The sequence below is a fragment of the Rattus norvegicus genome, chromosome 18, assembly GCF_036323735.1.
Source record: "Rattus norvegicus strain BN/NHsdMcwi chromosome 18, GRCr8, whole genome shotgun sequence".
Lineage (NCBI taxonomy): Eukaryota > Metazoa > Chordata > Mammalia > Rodentia > Muridae > Rattus > Rattus norvegicus.
This window is the reverse complement of record NC_086036.1, coordinates 48,222,495-48,242,301: the sequence shown is the minus strand read 5'-3', so window position 1 is coordinate 48,242,301 and position 19,807 is coordinate 48,222,495. Positions and strand designations below refer to the sequence as shown.

The 19,807-nt window shown below is 41.0% G+C and overlaps 1 protein-coding gene and 1 long non-coding RNA gene across 2 annotated transcripts in view; one reads left to right on the top strand and one right to left on the bottom strand.

The window, feature by feature from the left end:
- Zfp474 (zinc finger protein 474) overlaps window positions 1-2,745 on the bottom strand; it is a 30,275-nt gene extending 27,530 nt beyond the window's left edge. Inside the window, 1 exon segment of the mRNA NM_001107380.2 lies at window positions 2,574-2,745. The gene's annotated coding sequence lies outside the window, so the exon portion shown is untranslated.
- LOC134483019 (uncharacterized) lies at window positions 1,406-18,739 on the top strand. The gene is made up of 3 exons (XR_010059819.1): window positions 1,406-1,447; window positions 2,445-2,706; window positions 14,133-18,739. It is a non-coding gene; the product is annotated as an uncharacterized LOC134483019 (long non-coding RNA).
- The last annotated feature ends 1,068 nt before the right edge of the window (window positions 18,740-19,807 follow it).

Sequence of the window (19,807 nt, the reverse complement as noted above, 5' to 3'; positions counted from 1 at the left end):
GAATTGATGTATATAATAGAGTTGAGAGATACATAATCAACTGTTTGGTTCGTTTGTTTACAAAACTGCCAAAGATGCTTCCGTGGAGGAAAGGAAACCTCTCTTAACACACAGCAGTGAAAGGTTGGGTGCAGTCATGGGTAAAATCCGGTATCCATTCTCTACTTTTAGCACTCAGAAATAACTTGCAGAGCTAATCACAAGAGATAAAACTAGAAGGTTCTTGAAAGGAAACACAGGTAAATATTATGTGATGTGGATATTTGCAAAAGTTTCATAGGCAAACCAAAAAATAATGGAAACATAAAACGTATAATTAATGATACTTCTGTGTCAGAAACCATTGCTCTTCAAAACCAAGATGATTAAAAGACAAGCAAAAGAGTGGAAAATATACTTAAGATTTATAGCTATAAAGAATTTGTTGTGTATGTCTCTGTGTGTGCACATAAAACAAGATAGCCCAAATTTTAAAGAGAACAAACCTTTGCCTATATGGCTGATGACAAAAGTTATGTAGTCATAGAGCTTGGGAAATAGTACAGAATGTTACTGGTTGTTTGGCATCAGAAAAAGAAAAAAAAAGTCAACATTTTTCTGGAGCTGGAGAGAGGGCTCAGTGGTTAAGACCACTGGCTACTCTTGCAGAGGATCCATGTTCAATTCTTTGTACCCACATAATGGCTGACAACTGTTTGTAACTCTAGTATCAGGATCCAACAGCCTCTTCTGGCCTCTTTGGACGCATGGTACACAGACACACATGCAGGCAAAACATCCATGCACAAAACCTTTTTTAAAAAAACATTTTAAATAGAAAAGATGTAAACAAAACCACAGAGATCATAGACATATAAGCTGCAATGCCTGAAGCTAAAAGGATTGTCAACCCAAGTGTTAATAAGGATGTGCGGAATCTTCCTGGTAGGAATGTGAAGTGTTACAACCACTCTGAAGAACTGTTTGGCACTTAGCAATATGTATAGGCTACACGCTGTATAAAATATAAAATTATATATCTACGAAACCTCACATACAGATAAACATCCACAGGAGCCTTACTCATAATAACGAAAATTAAAAACACATTTACCCATCAGCAGGCAAAATACAAAAATCATGGTGTCTTCTTACATAAAGGGTTGATAAACAGCCCTACAAAGGCACAACATGAGTCCTCTCAAAACACATGATGCTGAAAATGTCAGATACATTAGAGTATGTGCTGAATTACTGCATGTAAATGACAAGGGGCATGCGGAGGCAGTGCTATTCTGTGGTCACAGAGCACTAATCATGTTTCCCTGGTGTGAAGGTGAGCACATTTTGAAGCAAGCAAAAAAGATGCATGGTCATGCTGACATCTTTGATGACATCATCTGTCCATTTTATCAGTGTGGCCACTCAAAAGGGGTGTGCCCAGTTGGTGGCTCATGGCTCGTTAAAGGTAAGGAAGAAGTTTTAAATGGGCCATAGTGTGACTAGGCAATTAAAAGGGGGCCTGTGAGGAAGTGCCCCACTTCATTAGTTGATGGCAAATTCAAATTATTACTCTGCCAGGATACATTTTCTCCTTACTCTTACCAGTTTCACTGGTAGACTTAAAGAATGAAATCTGTGGAGAGACGAGACTTGTACAGAAGTGTTTACCGCTGCTCAGTTACAGCAGGATCAAACTGGAAAGAAACCAAATACCAACGAATGAATTGCTAAACAAATGTGGGACAATCGTAGAGTTATGCTCACCCATCAAAGACTGAGCAGCGACACACAGAGCGGCACAGAACAGCCTAGAAACTTCTCCGCGTCCATAGGAGTCAGAAACAGAAGCACATGTTGCATGACTAGAGTCATACGGAGTTCACTCGGGGCAAATCACTCTCTGATGACCGAAGCCAGCACAGTGGCGAGAAGGCAGACCGGAAGTCAGAAGAACAATTTCCGGGGTGACGCAAATGCCCCTACCTTGGTTGAGAGGATTTCTATGTGGCTATCGTCTATTAAATTATTTGATTTTAGGAATTTGAAATGTAGTGCTTAAGTTTGGTTGTATTTCACTCAGTTGACTTTTTTTTTCTTTTTTCTTTTTTTATTAACTTGAGTGTTTCTTATTTACATTTCGAGTGTTATTCCCTTTCTCAGTTGACTTTTTTAAAACCTTTAATTCAACTGAGTAACTAGAGCCTTTTTCCCCGTTTCTTTTGTGGATAAACTGGCTAATAAATTTAATATAGTAGTAAGGTTAAAACAAACTTCATTCATGTGGAAGAAAATTCTTTAGGTTGTGTCTTTCAGTGAAATTCGATTCTCTTTTTAGTCATTATGGCATTTAAGTAACAGTTCAATCCTCGTTGTTGACACTATCCAAGGAAGTAAATATTCATTGGAAAATACCGTCACAATCATTAGGACTAAATTCTATTTAAACGTCTTTCCTCTCACAGAGACATAATTACTGCCCACAGGTGAGGAGGGTGTGGAGGAATTCAAGGTGGTAAGTGATGGCTGACTGAAAGTAAAGCTTCAGAATGAGGAGCTGTGAGACGAGAGGGAACACACTCTCACAGACGTACCTTGGATGTGTCCTCTTCTCGATGCTTGGCCTTTACTATGGCGTTCCAGCCCACTGTGAGGATCCACGGAGGATGGCGCAGGACCTGGGAACTCTGAGATTCACATTTCTCCTGTGGGACATGGAGTTAGTAGGTATGGCTGGCACGTAAGAGGAACCCCAGCTTCCGTTGCCTGGATATATCCTGGCAACCTGGCAACAGAAGGGACAGGGCTGGCTCCCTAGCAACTGCTCAGTAAACTTCAAAACAAGGGGCAAAGGAAGCAGAAGTAGAATGGAAAGTGGATGGACCAGAGCTTTCTCTGGGAACCAAAGTTCTGAGCACCCAGGAAGCAGAGGCAAATGAGCTTGCCACAGTTCTTCATGTAGGAACACAACTTACTCTTTTTGGAAGAAAATGCCCCCAGCATTTACTTGTTAGACTACTGATCCTTATCTAGGGACGCGGGGGGGAGGGTTTTCTGTATAAAACAGCCCCCACCCCCAAACACAATATTCCACCTGTTTCTCCGCTTTAATCTCCAGTGCACGGAACTGCCCACTATAGAAGTGATGTCTAATTTATTTTTCTAGCATACCCTAAAGCATGTTTTAAGGCACTTTAAAAACTAAGTTCAACCTTTAAAATATATTTGACCTAGTGATCTAACTTTTATTTGCATATATAAAAGAACTTAGAGATATTAAGGGGACTGCGGTAGCATTCTGTAGTGGAATGTTCTGTCTACATTAAATCTTGAGAGTCAAAACAGCTTATAATTATGAGGAATGTACACCCCCACTGCTAAGGACCAGCCACCAACATCATAGCAGGACATCAATATACTCTACACGTGCATACTGTATGTGTGCACAAGCAGGCAGATGCATGTGTATGTTTAAGACATACCAAGGTGATACTTCTTGTCGCTTTTTACAACAAGATTAAGGAATATATAGTGTTTCTTAGGGTTAAGGCTGAGAAAATAAATGGTATATTGTTCTGTTCACTGCCACCTAGATAACTGGGGTATGCATGGGCCTTAATTTACTTTTAGTTACTAGAATAAAATTCTGACTAAAACTAATTTGGGAAGAAAGGGATGGCAGTCCACCATGAAAGGAAGCCTGGGCATAAACTTGAGGCGAGGACCTCAGCTGAGGCAGAGACACTGGAGGAATGCTGCTTACTGGCTTGATCGGCCTCTTCTGCAGCCCAGGTCCACCAGCCTAAGAACGGGACCACTCACAGTGGGCTGGACCCTCTCCATCAATCAGCAATTAGGAAAATGCCTCATGGGGGTTGGGGATTTAGCTCAGTGGTAGAGCGCTTGCCTAGCAAGCGCAAGGCCCTGGGTCCGGGAAAAAAAAGAAAAAAGAAAAAAAAAAAAAAAAAAGGAAAACGCCTCACAGACATGCCTCAGGCCAGTGTGGTGGAGGCACTTTTTCAATTGAGGATCTGTCTTCCTAGATGTGTTACGTTAGCAAAAAACCTAACCTCTCAGCAGAGGAAGTGATCCACAGAACTGTTAATTCTTTGGGGGATCATGGCAAACTTCACACGTAAAGATCGCCTTGGAGCATGAATTCCTTCACGTGAATGTATGATAATGTTGTGAAAATGAGCGGCAATATCCTCCACAGATATTTAAAGATTAGATAATCAGTATAGTATTTCTAGTTTGGATATTTTTCTTCTAATTGCTTAAACACTTATTCCTAAAGTGACATAAGAGCAGTTAAGGTATCAGTGACAAAACATAGCCTTTAAATGTGGCTTTTGGCTGAGTCACCAGTCCCTGGCTAACATATTCCTCACACTACCTGCGGTATGTAGGTTGACCCTATTATGAGCTAGAAGCTGTCTCTGAAGAAACTACATGATACACAAGCACACACTTTTCCAAACACACACAAACTCAATAGCTGACTGTTTGGCCCAGATGACAGAATGGCAGGAAGTAGGAAGTTAAGGCACCAGAACACGCCACCAGAGCAAGATAAAGTAGGGCAGATCTGTATCTGGATTGGATTGGACAGGCCACTCTCAGGGAACCAGGAACGACAATCTGCAGCAGCTGTTAGCTGGGCGCTAAGGTTATAGGCCTACACTTTCCCTGCCTTCAGAGTGTGGTTATCAGGTTGCCAGCAGTGTGTGTGTGTGTGTGTGTGTGTGTGTGTGTGTGTGTGTGTGTGTGTGTGTGTGTGTGTGTGTTCCTGAAGCTGCTTTTAACATGGTTGGAGAGGTGCCTTTGTTTATACCCATATTCTGGACTCATTTGAAATTCTTGGGCTTGCCATTTCTGTCTAAATTGAACTCTGTGGTACTGAAGATTATTTCATCTTGGCAAAACAGGCCTCCCTACATTATTCCTGTGCCCCCCCCTTCCCTCTCTCTTTTTCTTTGGCTTTTTCAAAGGGACCAAACTGCTTGTGTTTCTGGGAATGGGGGAGGGTTAGTGAGCTCAGACATGGCTTGGACAGCAAACAGCTCTCACAACACAGGACCTTTTGATTATTTAAGTGTAAATGAAGCAGAAACATATGGATTCTATTTCGCATAAATCACAAACAGTTCTGAAAAAAAAAAAGAGGGAGAATGTGCTTGCACGATGTGTTCTGTTTGGGTGAGCCCAAGACATCTGAAGAATACTTGGAGGCTGATAAATCCAAAATATTTACGTATCCCTATTTATAACATTGGGGGTGGAGGGGACTGTGATTTACAGCGATGGCTAAACTGCTCACACGTGTTGAGTGGACAACCAGCTAGAGCTTCAATATAAACCTGCTACTTGTGCCCCAGCTCCAAACATTTGACCCAAGTGCTGCTCAATGCCAATGGAGAATGCTGAGCTGCCTTTCTGTCGCTTGACAATATCACCCAAGGCCTAACTAGTCACCACAGACTACGTGATGCCTGAGCGTGCCTATGTCAGTTTGGGGTGATGCCAGCCTCCACCCAGAATCCAGATCTGACCTGTGGCAACGACCCTGCCCGCAAGGAATTCTGGCTCATTTCCCCCTCGTAAACCACAGATGGTGTGCCTTCCCAAGCCTTTTTCATTAAAAGAATAAATCATGATGATTTTTATAGAGCAGGAGAGATGCTTTCTTCTCCTTGCCGGTATTTTTGACAATCTTCATGTCTTCTCACTGATGAAAGCCTGGATTTTACCCCCAAAGCTACTGATAACTCTTTTACATTTATTTAAATTTGGCAATGACCTGTGTGCAAGGATCTTCCCCACCCAATGGATGCTGCAATATGTAACTAGGGTGTTTCTGAGGTCTACTGAGGTAAGTTCTGTTGGGTCCCTTGCTGTAGGCCACCCAGTTATGTTCTTCCAATCCCACATCTTTCCCTTTTCTCCCCTCCTCCTCTTCCTGCTCTTCTTCTCTTTCCCTTCTCTTCCCCCTCCTCTTCCTCCTTTTCTTCCTCTTCCTCCTCTCCCACTCCCCTCAACCCTCTTTCCCCTTCCCTTTCCCTTTCTCCCCCCCTCTTCTTTCTCTTCTTCTGAGCTATGCACTCCAGGCTGTCCTTGAATTCGATTTGGAGCTTAGGCTGGCCTCCGACTCAAGGCAACCCTCCAGTTTTCACATATCATTTGCTTCATTTTTATTATCTAACTCATAAATAGAGAGTGCCAGCCACATTACATCAATTATTTCAAATTCTATAACAGCTCACACAGCCTGGCTGTAGTATACTTCTTTGATAGATAAAGATACTCTTAGGGCATTAAGGGTCTTGCCACTCATTGCAAGGTTAATTCAAAGGAAATCCGGTGGTATGCTTTTCTCCCAATTAATGATTTGGCTTCCACTCTGCCTTTTGGAAGATCTTGTTGTCAGATTACCATCTGAAAATTCTGACCTAAAAAAAAGTTTCAAAAGAAAAAAAAAGTTTTACAAACCATATTGAATTTGAAATATCTAAATTTGAAGCATTGCAAATAAATGTCATATGATAGATTAGAAAGGGGAAGAGGTCCACTTTAAATATAAACCTCTAGTAGAAGAAGAAGAGGAGGAGGAGGAGGAAGAGGAGGAGGAGGAGGAGGGGGAAGAGGAGGAGGAGGAGGAAGGAGAAGAAGAAGAATGAGAAGAAGAAGCATTTATCCAGTCTTATCCAGCAGCTCGGACCTCGAGGAGTCAGTCCTTGCCCTGGAGCAGAGTCTTGCAACTGTGTTTTCCACAGCACCCCACCCTTGTCAAGAATTCTTCTAATCATATTTCAACATTACAAATGTACCTCATGCCTGCTTACAGACTGTGGCCCTTTCATGGACCACAGACCAATGAAATAGCCTCTCACCCGACCCCAAGACAGTATTTGCTGCTCCCACAGAGCATTCATGCCAGATGACATACAGGCAATGCACAGATGGTAGTTCCTTCCACCTCAGGAACAAGGTGATGTGTGCAAGAGTGATCAGGAGACAGCGGGAACCAAAACAATACAAAATGTTTTTCTTTATCTATGTTCAAGAGAAAATGTAGACATATTTGAAAAGGAGAAACAAGTGTGCTATTTTCTATACTTTTGAGTGGTTTTATAGAAAGACATAAAATACAAGTTAAAAAGGCCACCTGAGTATTTCCTAATCTATACATCATGCTGTCTTTGGACAAAAAGAAATTATTGGTTTCGATTTTTTTAAATCAATGAGACATAAACAGGTGATTTTAAGTTAGTTGTTTAGGTAACTGAGACCTAAGTTCAGACTCTAACAACGATGGAAAAAGCTATCAAAGGATCCTCTTGCTTTATGTTTGGCACAATAAAAAACCTTGCTAAGGCAGAGAGAAAGTATTTGTTTATGGTTTTCTTTCTTTTAAAGATCCAGTAATTTAATAAGAGTATGTGATTATTCTTTAAATATCTGCTTTCCTGGACACTGATGCTCATGCCTTTAATCCCAGCACTTGGAAGGCAGAGGCAGGTAGATGTATATGAGTTGAAGGCTAGCCTGGTTTGCAGAGTAAATTCCAGGACAGCCAAGACTATGGAGAAAAACCCTGTCTTTAAAAAAATCAAATGAATGAATGGATAAAACAGAAGCCTTTTTATTGATTTAGTTATTTCACACCTTTTCATAAATAGCATATGTATAGATGTATTCTTGATTATAGTCCCCCACTACAGTAGGCTTAGGTTTTTTAAAACCCACTTTTATGAAGGGTTTTTAAATGCTTGGACACTCCTTCTAGCCCACCGTCCCATGGTAGGGCAGAAAAGATGGTAAATAGGACAAGGGGATGTGAACCTTTTAAGAAGTATTTTCTTGAGTATCCTCTATTTGTCACGACACCAGCAGTCCAATTCAGTAGTGTCAGGATGCCAACCATGAATCAGCAGCAGTGGCACGATCCAGCAGAAACCACCAGGCCTTGGCAGAGTCAGCATGAATCAACTGGAGCAGCCAGGACCAATCTTGATGACAAGAGAAATTCTCTGCTGTGCCTCTCTCACTGAAGCAAAAGATGCAAGACCGGTGAAGCATTGCAAAGCTAGCTATGCAAGTGCACCATCATTGTCATTGAGTCCTCTCCAAATATCATGTGTCCTCCCATGAGCCTTGTCTCAGCAAAACACCATGTCTATTCAAAACAGCCCGTGAGTCTACATCTCTTGATATGTCCAGAAACTTTTACTTTGAGTTACTCTTTCTACCCACTTTCCTTCTTCTTTCCAACTAGTTGCATTCTTTTTTTCATGTCTGTTTCTGAGTGTGTGTCCAATAGAATTGCTCACATGAACATGGTGGGTTACTTAAACAAGAGAAATTAACCACTAACCACTGGCTACTCCACTCAGGAATGATTTCTCCTCTCTTAACAACCATTAACTCCCTACACGTCCTCAGGGAAGGGTGCAGTGTCATGAGCCCCTCCCATCTGTGATTGATTACTGATGTTCAGTCTTGTACAGGTAACTGCTGTGAGTTCTTGGGTGCATTTCATGTCTACAAGAAAGCAGTTCACGGCACTCCACCCCATCTTCCAGTTCTTGTGCACAGTCTGCTCCCTCTTCTGTCATGTTCCCTGACCCTTGGAAAGGGTGATATGCCTGCTCTGTTTAGGAATGAACACTCAACTCTCACTTATTCTAAGTATTTTGATCAGTTATGAGTGGGAAGGCATAGAAAAATCAGGCTGAAATTAAATTTCCTTTCTGCTGGCTAGCTTTCAGAGTACCTAAAGATGCTATGCAGGCCATATAACTATAAAATTGCCGGCCACCATAGGCAGAAACTGCTAACAAATGTTGAGAGGAGCACTAGTCCATGGGTGTAATCATAAATATTTTAAAAGCATTTTGACTCCTCACACATTTAGCAGAACAACAGTAGCAAATTCTCCTCTAGGGCCTATGAACTCCCTAGACATGGCCTGGAAGGGACCTCAAATCCAGTAAGGATACGTGTGGTTACCTCCATAACAGTCATGCCATTATTGCATAAGGGCATATCTTGCCTGTCAGCTAGGGTTGTAGCTTGAGTTCACATCTGGGGAAGACTGTTAATGGCTTTTCTCTCCAGCATCCTGCACAGCGCCTTTACACACCATGAAAGCTAGCAAGTGGGAGGGAGGCTTACTGCTGCTCAGTTTCAATGTGATTTTTCTGTCTTGTAGCATGAGTGTGTGGTGTCTTCCAGCAACAGCGTCTTATCTAGTTCTAGTGGATAACTCAGAGTAATGACAATGGCCTATATTGTTTTAAGGGCTTCCGGGGTTCCCTGACCAATAACTCAAAAGGAGGTAACCCATACTAGATTTTTTTCATTTAAATGTTCACCCATGCAGGATACTTCTCTTTACAATGCGGTTTTCCCAATCTACTTTAGAAAATAAAGATCTTTATTAATTCTCTGAGAATTTCATACACTTTATCAGCTCACATTAAACCCCTTGCCCAACTTCTCCAAAATGCCCATTCCATACCAGCCAACTTTATATCATGTCATCTTTAATATATTTTAAATTCACTTGCACAAAGTAGATTTGCATGTGGCATTTTTATATTACCTTAGTTTGAGTTCAACTCCTTAGCCTGTCTTCCCTCTCTCAACCAACACATTGCAATGGCCCTTTAAGCTTTTCTCTCACCTTATATAGAAGGAATGGCTCTTTTTTCCCATCAGCAAGGGGATATTTCTTCAGTATTTTACTTAGTACCTGGCAATGATGATGTGCTTTGTCTACATCATGTTATAAAACATATTGTCTCAAGAAACAACCATTCTAGGTTTTCAGTGTTTGCTTTAAGTCTGAGCAGCTCTGGCCTTCCTGTCATTCTAGCAATTATATGCTTACCCCAACCCCCACCCCGAGCTCTTTTCAACTCCCTTAAATCACACTTGTACAAAATGGATACTTACATTTGTCCCTCAACGAAATGCACACTTCCTAGGACTATTTTTAAGGTAATAATGACCAGTCGAAGATGACAGAAAATATAAAATGTTAAGGCTGGGTCAGTACTTCCTGTTGATACAATGTGAACTTTTTGAAAAGAACTTGCTTCTCTTCAGACACTTGACATGTCTGAAACACTATGGCTTTTGAACAATGGAGGTTCAGTATATAGTTATTCGTAAATTTACTGCCCAAAGGTTTCAAAGCTGGCTTAAACTGGTGTTCATGGCTGATGACAGTGTAATACCTAGACTTGTTGTCATCTGGACAATTCAGCTTTTTCCTCTTTTTTCTTTTCTAACTAAGTACAGCGGTGAGAAGGGAGAAAGTGTAGAATTGGCTTCAATCTGCAACTGACTGTGGACAGTCAATCGAGGTAACTCACTCTCTGCAGACCAGCCCAATCCTTCAATGTCTTAACTGAAGAGCATGAGCTATTAGAAAATTCCATTCCCGTGTTCATTTTCCCATCATTCTCAGAGAGCAGGATGTTGCATGTCTCTTGTATTTTCTCAACATTTATCTTCTCCTCTGAAGCACTTTTCATTTCTCTCATTTGGCAGCTGCCTCCTCTTCACCAGTTCTGGTGTCTTCTCTTGAAAAACAAAATTCACACTGAATACATATCTCTGCTTTCAGCAGACTCCTGGAGGTTTTGAGCACTGAATTTTTAATGGTTCTGTTCACTCATTGTCCGTCATTCAACACATGAATGAGCTTAGGGCGTTTCTAAGATTATGGCTTTTTAATGCTTACACAGTCTTATGCCTTATGAATTTCAGAGATATTTGTTTTGGTGTGTTTCTTATTAAACTTTTTGTCATTAAACAATAATACACATTATTGTTCTGTGATGTGTATTCATTCTGCAGTGAATACGCTTTCTGATTGTCTTCTGAAGAAAGATTAGTATAAACCACTGTGTCCCACTCCTATTATATATCCTCTAATCTCTCTCTCTCTCTCTCTCTCTCTCTCTCTCTCTCTCTCTCTCTCTCTCATTGTATAGTACATTTTTTATTCTTTTCTCATACTGAAATATTCTCTTAAAGCTTCACCAGTGATCCCAGGAGTCAACCAGTCCTCTCCTGAGTTTTCCCTATTCCTGCTCCATGGCAAGTTACTTTGTTGCCCTTTTGCCTACTAAGAAATGCTCTCTTTCATTGCAGAAAATTCCTCACATTCAAGTCAACACTTAACAAATGTGATCTGTCTGAGAAGTGAGACATCTGAATCCTAATTTGTAGTCATAGGCCCTGGTGTCAATGTTGGAGTAGAGGAGAAAGTGGCAGTGGGTTAATAGGCCCAGCAGCACTCAGTGTATGACCAGGATCTCCATTTGCCAGGAGTCTTCTGTCTTCTCCACTTCCTGATTTCCCAAATGTTTGTGATAAAATGCCAAGTCAGTTTCAGTAATCGCTTAGGAAAGTTTTAGGGAAGAGAAAGTCTGTATCAGCAAGACCATGCTTGGATGCCACATAGATGCCACATTGGGCTCTAACACCTTAGGTTTTCTCACGTGGAGACTTTTAGTGTCTTGCCCTGCTGCTAGCCAACTGCCTAATGCAGCCAGATGGAGCATCATGTGGCTTAAAGGGACGAGGATGCCAGAAAAAGCCAATGTTATCCGAACACCCACCGTAGTTCTATGTGAGCCAAAATGAAATGTTATAGGAAAATCATCCTCCCTCAGTTGTGTTCAAGTGCTGGTGATTCCTCTACTTCTGGGTACATTTGGCAACATCTAGATCTACAGATATTTTATATTATTACATATCACACAGGGATATCATGCATAGTTGCTCATGGCTAGATACCAGAAATGCTGCCAAACCTCTTAAAAAGTACACTTGAGTCCAGCACAAAAAGATTTATCTAGTCTAAAGTGGCAAGAGTGCCAATGTTGATCTTTGTGCTCTGAACTGTCTGTGGAGTGGACTGTAAGCAAGAATGATGTGTTTCTAAAATACAGTGAGCCAACAGGCTCTTTCTAAAAAGAGCATTTAAGTAAGGGCTTCTGCTAGATATGAGGCAGCAGGCACAGATAGTCTTATTTCTGTCTCCTTTGTGAGGACAGTTCAACATAGGAATGGTGGTTCTGGTGGGCTTGATTCCTGGCCTGTGTTCTCTTTAACATCATCTACTGCAAGCATGTGAGCCTACATATGAACTAACTGTAGGTGACTGGGCATATGACTGAACATAAAATCACTTTTGCAACACACAGGCCGATTAGAGAAAGTATAGGATGGATTACAGAAGTCGCTTGTTCCCACTGCAGCTGCAATGGATCTACATGAGTAGGCAACTGTGAAGGTGGGGGTTGTCTGATGTGTAAGCAGCTTAGACTCTGAGATGTGAAACCAAAGCCAAATTTCAGAAAAGGGGACTGATAAGGTCAGTTGGGTCCATTAGGGCCACCACCCAAGTCAGAGTGCATTCAATTAAAACAAAACATGGCAAGGCCTCTTACATGGTACTGATCCCAGCCAGGTGAGCCTGGTCTCCTCCAGATTCTGTCCTATCATTTTCCCTGTTTATTGTACTTTTCAGGCCTTGAACTATCCACATCTCCTGCCTTCTACAGCTTCTACCTCACCAGACCTCTCTCCCTCTGCTCTTTGTCTTCTCTGTCCATGTGGGACTTTGAACTTTTTGACCAGATAGGTATGGCTGATAGCCCATGTTGTTGTCTTTGATATATTACCTCTTTCCAACATCAGACTTCGATAAAAAGGTGTGCTGCTATAGCCACAGAGGTACGTATTAGCTGTATGGCATTTTCTTTGCCTTATTTTAGGAGAAAAAAAAGGGCACAAAAGTTGAAAGGGAGAAGATTATCTATCAGGTTGAAAATAGAACCAGCAAAAAATGTGGCTTGTTGTTATTTATTCTGGAGTGGATTATCTACCTGTATCTGTGCACTCAGTCACCCAGCCAGAGATAGACACATTCACTTGGCAAACTTTAAGATAAACAAACAAAAAATCCTCTCACGTTTATTCATTAGCTCCTGCCCCAATTCTAATACCAATGCCTATGACTAATTCTTATGTAGCATTCCAGAAAAATGTATGAAGTTATGGGTGAATATCCGTATATAGTTGTTGTCCCATATCCTGCAAGACAGGACCCTGCCCATCCCCCTACTTGTGGATACCACACGCAGCTTCTATTGCTCAAGACCAGACATGACAAAACACATGACACATTTGTGCTGTGGAAGGAACATTCAGTGACTCAGAGGGACAAAAATTGTTCCGTGTACCTTTCATCCTCATTACCAGGTACCTGTGCCAGGATGAAGTGGTGACATTCTGATTTAGCACTAGACTAAAGGGACACAATGAGAGTTTTAAACACAAAACACACATGCACACACACACACACACACACACACACACACACACACACACTCACACACACGCACACAAACACCAACCATATTGAATTAAGGTTTACAGTCTCTTAATCAAATGTGCTTCCTGCTTTTCTGTAAATATTTTTCTTTAGTCCAGTAAACACTTTCTAAAACACACAAATGGGACTCCTTCCAAATCACCAATTAATGACTACATCTTTATATTCAAGGTCAAACTTCCCAAATCTGTGAAATCTCCAGGTAGTATCTAAGAGGACAGTGCCAAGGACTCGAGTTGTTTCCACTGACCAGATTAGTCTGAGCTTAATCCAGTTGTAAGTATGAAGCAAGAATTGGCTCGTTGTGGCCTTGCCATTTACAAGAACCAGTATTCAAATAGACCAGGGATCCATTTCTCTTGGCTTATAAAAGAGCCTTTAAATAGTGACTCCTGCCCTCCTAGGGTTTTGTCCGGGTTGTCTGAAAGTGGGCAATTTTCACAAGTTTGCTTTGGCATAGAGGGCATGAGCTTTTATTGAAGGTCACAGTTGTTTTAGTGAGTACCACAGTCTGCCAGCAGATCTCAGCAGGGGCCTCCCAACCAACCCCATGAGAACTATGTGCACCCAAAACATGATTAGCAGTGTGAAGAGAGTCTTGTCCCCTGGTATGTGGCTGTCCTGCAAACAGTCGCGCTATCTATGTGTTCAGCTTAGGAGAATGTACTGTGTGTAGAAGCAGCATTTCTGAAGCCAAACATGTTGTGATATTGAAGACTCTTCTGATTTCCCCTTGCAGATATAACAGTGTCTCCTGGCCTCCCATCTACTCAGTAAGGTAACAAGTGGTTTCCTGTCACATTGGTAAGGCTACAATGAGGTAAGTTTATTTAAAAACATGTATTTCCCTGAGACGAAACAAAATGGAGACCAAGTTTGATTTTTAAAATACCCTTGACTAGCCAGTAGGACTGGTTAATTCCTAGGAGTATTCTAAACAAATGTGCAGATGTAATTATAAGCCATTGGGTCAACTAAATGGACTTAAATTAGGGCTGAACTCTCGTTGGTCCAAGATGAGATACTATGTTTTTGCCCCTTCATTAGTTTTTATCCCCTTTACCATTGTGTTTTATTACTCCATATGATTGGAAAATGTCACCATTTTACTTTATAAAACTCTCAAGACTTAGTTCATCAATGGTTGAACTGTGGAACAGTGTGATTCTCATTTGAAAAGTTAGTCTAAACTCTTCTGAGACAGTCATTTCATATTTTAAAACAAACTTCTCTGTGAACTTTTGTCATAAATCCTTAGAACTAATGCACAGTAAGAGGGGGAAATGTACCTGAGAATGAATTTTATTAGCTGTTCTGGTGGAGAAAACAAATATACCAACCGGAACTCAAAAGAAACCTGTTAATTTACAATTTTCACCTTCTCCTCCATTTCTGCCAGCTTCCATGTTTTTCCTTTGAATTCCCCTGGGTCAGACAGCACTCTTAAACCCCACTATTATAAAAATGAGAAGCCTTTCCAAAACCACAAGGGTAAAGTCTCAAACTTCTCTTGAAAATATTGTTCCTGAAGCCAGCCTTCATGCTCCAGGCAGTATGAAAGCCACAGAATCACAGCAGGCAAGATTCAAGTGCAGGGAGTGTGATGTGTGATACCCCTCGGTCCATGGAAAAATACCACATCACACTGTGGAAACAACTTACCCAGCGGACACTCCACGTGGCGTGCTCTTTCCGGTTTCCACTGAAGAGGCCAAGAAAGATTACTCTCCCGTCTTCTGTTCCACCCCAGAATAGGCCTGTCTCCAGGCCTATTCGACACAGGAAAATGTAAACATAGCGAGTCCCTCCCAAGCATTAGCAAGTATAGGAATTACCTAGGAATTTTGTTAAGAAGCAAAATATGAATAACCAATTTGAGGCCAGTCCCAAAACGTTGCATTTGCAGGTGACAGTGAATCCTGAAGTCTGGGAAATCACAGCTTGAGCAGGGAAGTATTAAGACTCCTGGTAAACATGTTCCTTTGTGTGTTAATACAGCAACATGGAGGATAAAACTGCTTCACAGCCTCCGTTCCAGCTTTTGAGTTTGTAAGAATGTTGAAGGATTTGAGGACTGTGTCAGTGTGTGAGACATGTTGAAAGCAACTTTCAGAGAACAGAAGGTATCTAGGCCTTTGCTAGTGCCACCATGTCACCGAAGTCACACTCATGGGAACTCCCATTTGTAGACTTCTTGTTTTGTTTTTTAATGGAACCACTTTATTCCAATTCTTGCTTTGGTTAAATATTATTATGGTTTACATTATCAATTGTCATATTACCAACAATTCTTATACATTGTAAGAACTAGGTAGATCAGAACAAAACTAAATTTGTAATCAGTGGGCCAGACAGCAAGTGTTATACGCTTACTAGGCCTGAGGAACAGCATTTCTGTGTTTGCAGGCCTTACGGGATCACAAAATATTCATTCATATGTTCCTAGAAAAAATTTCTTAAGAACATGGCAATCTGTTCTTTTAAGCATTAGCACAAAGCTATAGGAAAGAAGAGTAGAGGGGAAGGAAAGATTTCAAAGAGTTTCTTCTGTTTCCTTATTCTCATCAAATCATTGGAGGATATGAGAGAACAAGAGATTTCCCATGGATGAATGTGTACAGCTAGTCAGTGAAATTTCTTGATACACTAAGGTATCTTTTGATATTTGATTTTAAAGGCATGGTTACAGAATTGCAAATTCTGCGATACAGCATCTTAGCTACTATGATCCGATGAGAAGGAGTCTTCTGACTGTGGGGGTTTATTCGGCACACTGGTGATCAAGACAAAGTAAAGACTCTTGAGCATAGGCCCATTTCTGTCAATCACTCTAACCTAGCCCCCATGACATCATATTTGAACTCAGTGGGGGTGGGAGGAAAACCAAGAACATAAAAAGAATTAAGACAAAATGAAGGAAGTCTGTGAAACTACACAGCACTTTCATATTTGTGATTCTTCCATGGTGACCATTGTCATTGGTATATGGCATTGCTCTTTCATTGTCTCAGGAATAGCGTGAATGATAGCATGGACGACCAAAAGAGCTATATTACTGAAATAGCATCTGCTTTGTTCATTATCATGGCAAAAGTGATTCACAGAACAAAAAGATTTGGCTGCAAAAGACAGTTCGAGTTTCCTGGGAAATCTCGGGACTACTTTGGCAGAAGTTGAAGGTTTCTGGTTTGTCTACAAAGCTGACGGAGTGTATCCAGAGGAATGCTTATTTGTGATTGTCCGTTTTCCTCTGGCTGTGACTCCTAGAAGACTTTATTTTGATTTAGTCAGTAGTCCAGATGGCCTGTATTTCCCAGTGGATACGGAATGGGCATGGGTCAAACCAAGTCCATCACATTGTATTCTCTGGTACCTAGTGCTTCACACTTTCCTTCTTTTCTTGTCCAAAACAAGCCACAGACGAAGGAAGGAGTGGAAAGAGGGTAAGCATGACATGAGCAGTAGAAGGAGAAGCAGGATATTTCTCAAGAGACAAGCAGCAGCTACAGAACGAATTAAACAGCTGTGAATGTCACAGGGTGAGCCTGCAACTTCTGGTTAACATGATTTCTAGATTCAAATAGAAGTTAAGCTTTCCATCTCATTTGGTGCTGGCAGCTACATTGACTACCGTCTACCCTGTCAAGAGAAGTTCTTCATGACCTCCTCAGGTACAGAGTGCACCTGTTAATGCATGGCTAATAGTTAAAGAACATAAGGAAAATTACAACAATGTTAGTCACACATTCGGCAAGACTACTTTCTCAAAGGTATATTCTTTTTTTCTCTAGAATGACTACTTATTGGCATAAAAATACCTGAACATAATATTTTAAGCCACTCATAGCTTTTGAAGGCTATATATTTTACAAGAATACATTAATTTTTATCTGCTCTGATTTCTTTTTGTATGATTTTATGTTAACATTTTTTCAGACAATACTTCAATTCCTATTCTTTACCTTCCCCAACCCCATCTAGATCCATCCCACATTGCTACCCATCTAACTTCATGTTCTTTCTCTCTCAAAAACAAAACAAAAGTAAAAATCAAAACAGACAAATAAGACAAAATACCACAAACAAACTCTATCCTTTAACTTTCATAAACAATACCTCCGTTCTGCCCCATCCTTCCATCTCCCCTTTCTTTATAAGCCCAGCATCCCTGCCTTACATAGTCCAAGTAGAAGCCTTAGTAGGGACCATTTCCATGTCATCCAAACAACTCTAATGAGATCCATTCTCTAAGGACCTGGCTTGTGAACAACTGTAAAAAAGAATGTGTAGCATTCATCAAAGAGAAGTGTTCATATATCATCCTTCTCACCAGTAAATTCTCAGATCCCCAAGGTTTGTCTATACCCTGAGCCAAAAGAGCAAGAATGAGAACTTTAGACTTCAAACAAGAATCCTGTGAGATCTCTTAAAAAGCATTCTGTGAGTTCTGTGAGATCTCTCAAAATGATTGTAGAAGGTAGTTACAAACACAAATATCTTTTCTTCAAATCTCTGGCTACTAAAATAGCCTGTTTTATTATCTAATGCTGGAAATACGTCATTGAACAAGTCGCTAGCATCCTGCTGTGTATTGCAGTGAGCTGAATTTGTTGGAAAGGAAACTTGTATAATAAACTTAATAATCCATCAGCCAACCAAGGACTACTGATGAATTATGGTTAGTGGAGAATGTTAAAGTACAGAAAAGGTCCATATTTCCTAAACATGCTCTCCCCCACGCCCAGCACAGTCTTCCTTTAAATTTTTGTGCATGGATATGCTTCCCAGTCATGTACTACTTTTCTTTTTGAACCATCTTTTTCTGCCATGCCCTGTGGTCTTGCTAATTCCTCCCTCGTGGGGCATTAATTAGATTTTTCTTCAGGGATTTAGGATTAAGAGGTTCCGTCTGCTTTGTATTCTTTAATTTCTCCAAATAGTGCTTGCTTTTCAAGAAGTGATTTCCAAGACAGAGACAGTATTTCTTTTTGGTGCTATAGTCTAAAGATCTGTATCCTCACCCAATTCAGGTGTTGAAATCTTAACCCAAGTAATAGAAGAATGGAGCACTATGGAAAAGCAGAGTTCTCATACAATGTAGTCAGTGTCGTTATGAATAGACCTAGACTAGGGAGACAGGCCAGCAATTAAGAACACTTCCTGTTCTTCTAAAGTACTTGAGTTTTGTTCCTCACACCCATGTGCAGCAGCTCACAATGTCGCTGTAACTCTAGTTCCAGGGGATCTGACATCCTTTCCTGGCCTCTCTGGGGACCTGAGCATATAGGCACATACTAACATGCAGATATAAGTACACATAAGTATGCATAATTTTTAAAAAATAAATAAGCCTAAAGAAGTTTATTTCTGCCTTCCTCCACATGAAGATGTAATGGGAAGACAGCATTTTGGAAGGGTTTTACCAGAACCAAACCAGGAAGGATGAAAACAGAAAATGGAAACTGCTTAGACACTTTACAGATAGGATCTTGATTTTTGTCCTTGGCCAAAAGCCAGAGATTTCCTGCTTAGGGGCAAGAAATGCCAGAAGTGGGTTCTGAATCCTGCTCTGGTTTCTTATCTTTTTTTTCTCCTTTTTATACTGCCTGAATGAGCCCAGCTGCCTTCAAAGTTACATGGGAAAATGCAAACAAAATTAAGAGGCTTCTGGATACCTCATGGAGAGAGTGGCCTGACTGCATAGCCCATGAGCAGTCCAACACCCATATCTCAGCTCATAAATACTTCCTTCAGTAACCCCAAGATGGGGTCCATCGATGGGTTTGCTTAGTTTATCTACAATAGTAGAACATTTCCTGGCATACCAGAGCTCCTCTTGCTTGCTTTGTCTTAAATTTTCTTCAAAAAAACCCTTTAAACTCCTTTTCTAAAACCACCCTTCCCCATGGTCCATGAAAATCCTTCTTCAAATTTGTGAAATGAGAACCTGGAGCTGCGGACTCAGTGGGCATTTTGTATGAGCATGAGATTCTGCAGCCTAACTCCCTAAGTAAGTCCACCTAAGCTGAAACAGCCCCTGTTGTCTCAAGAGGCCTATTGGAATAGTTCCTTTTTCTGTTGAGGTGATAAAACACCAAGACCAAGGCCACTTAGAGGAGAAAGTCTATTTGTGCTGTGGTTCCAAAGGGATGAGAATGTGGTTTCTGGGAGATAAGAGCCTGTCCCTTTAGGGAAACATGGGGACAAGCAGCAGGCACTCCAGCTCGAGCAGGACACCCAAAACTCATGTCCTTTGCCACAAGCACAAAGCAGAGAGAGGAATGAAAATGTCACAAAGCTTTGAAGCCTCTTAGACTACTCCAAACAGCACCAGCAGCTGGACACCAAGTGTTCAAATATGCGAGCCTGTGGAGAACATTCTCATTCAAACCACCATATCTGCTCTTCCCAATT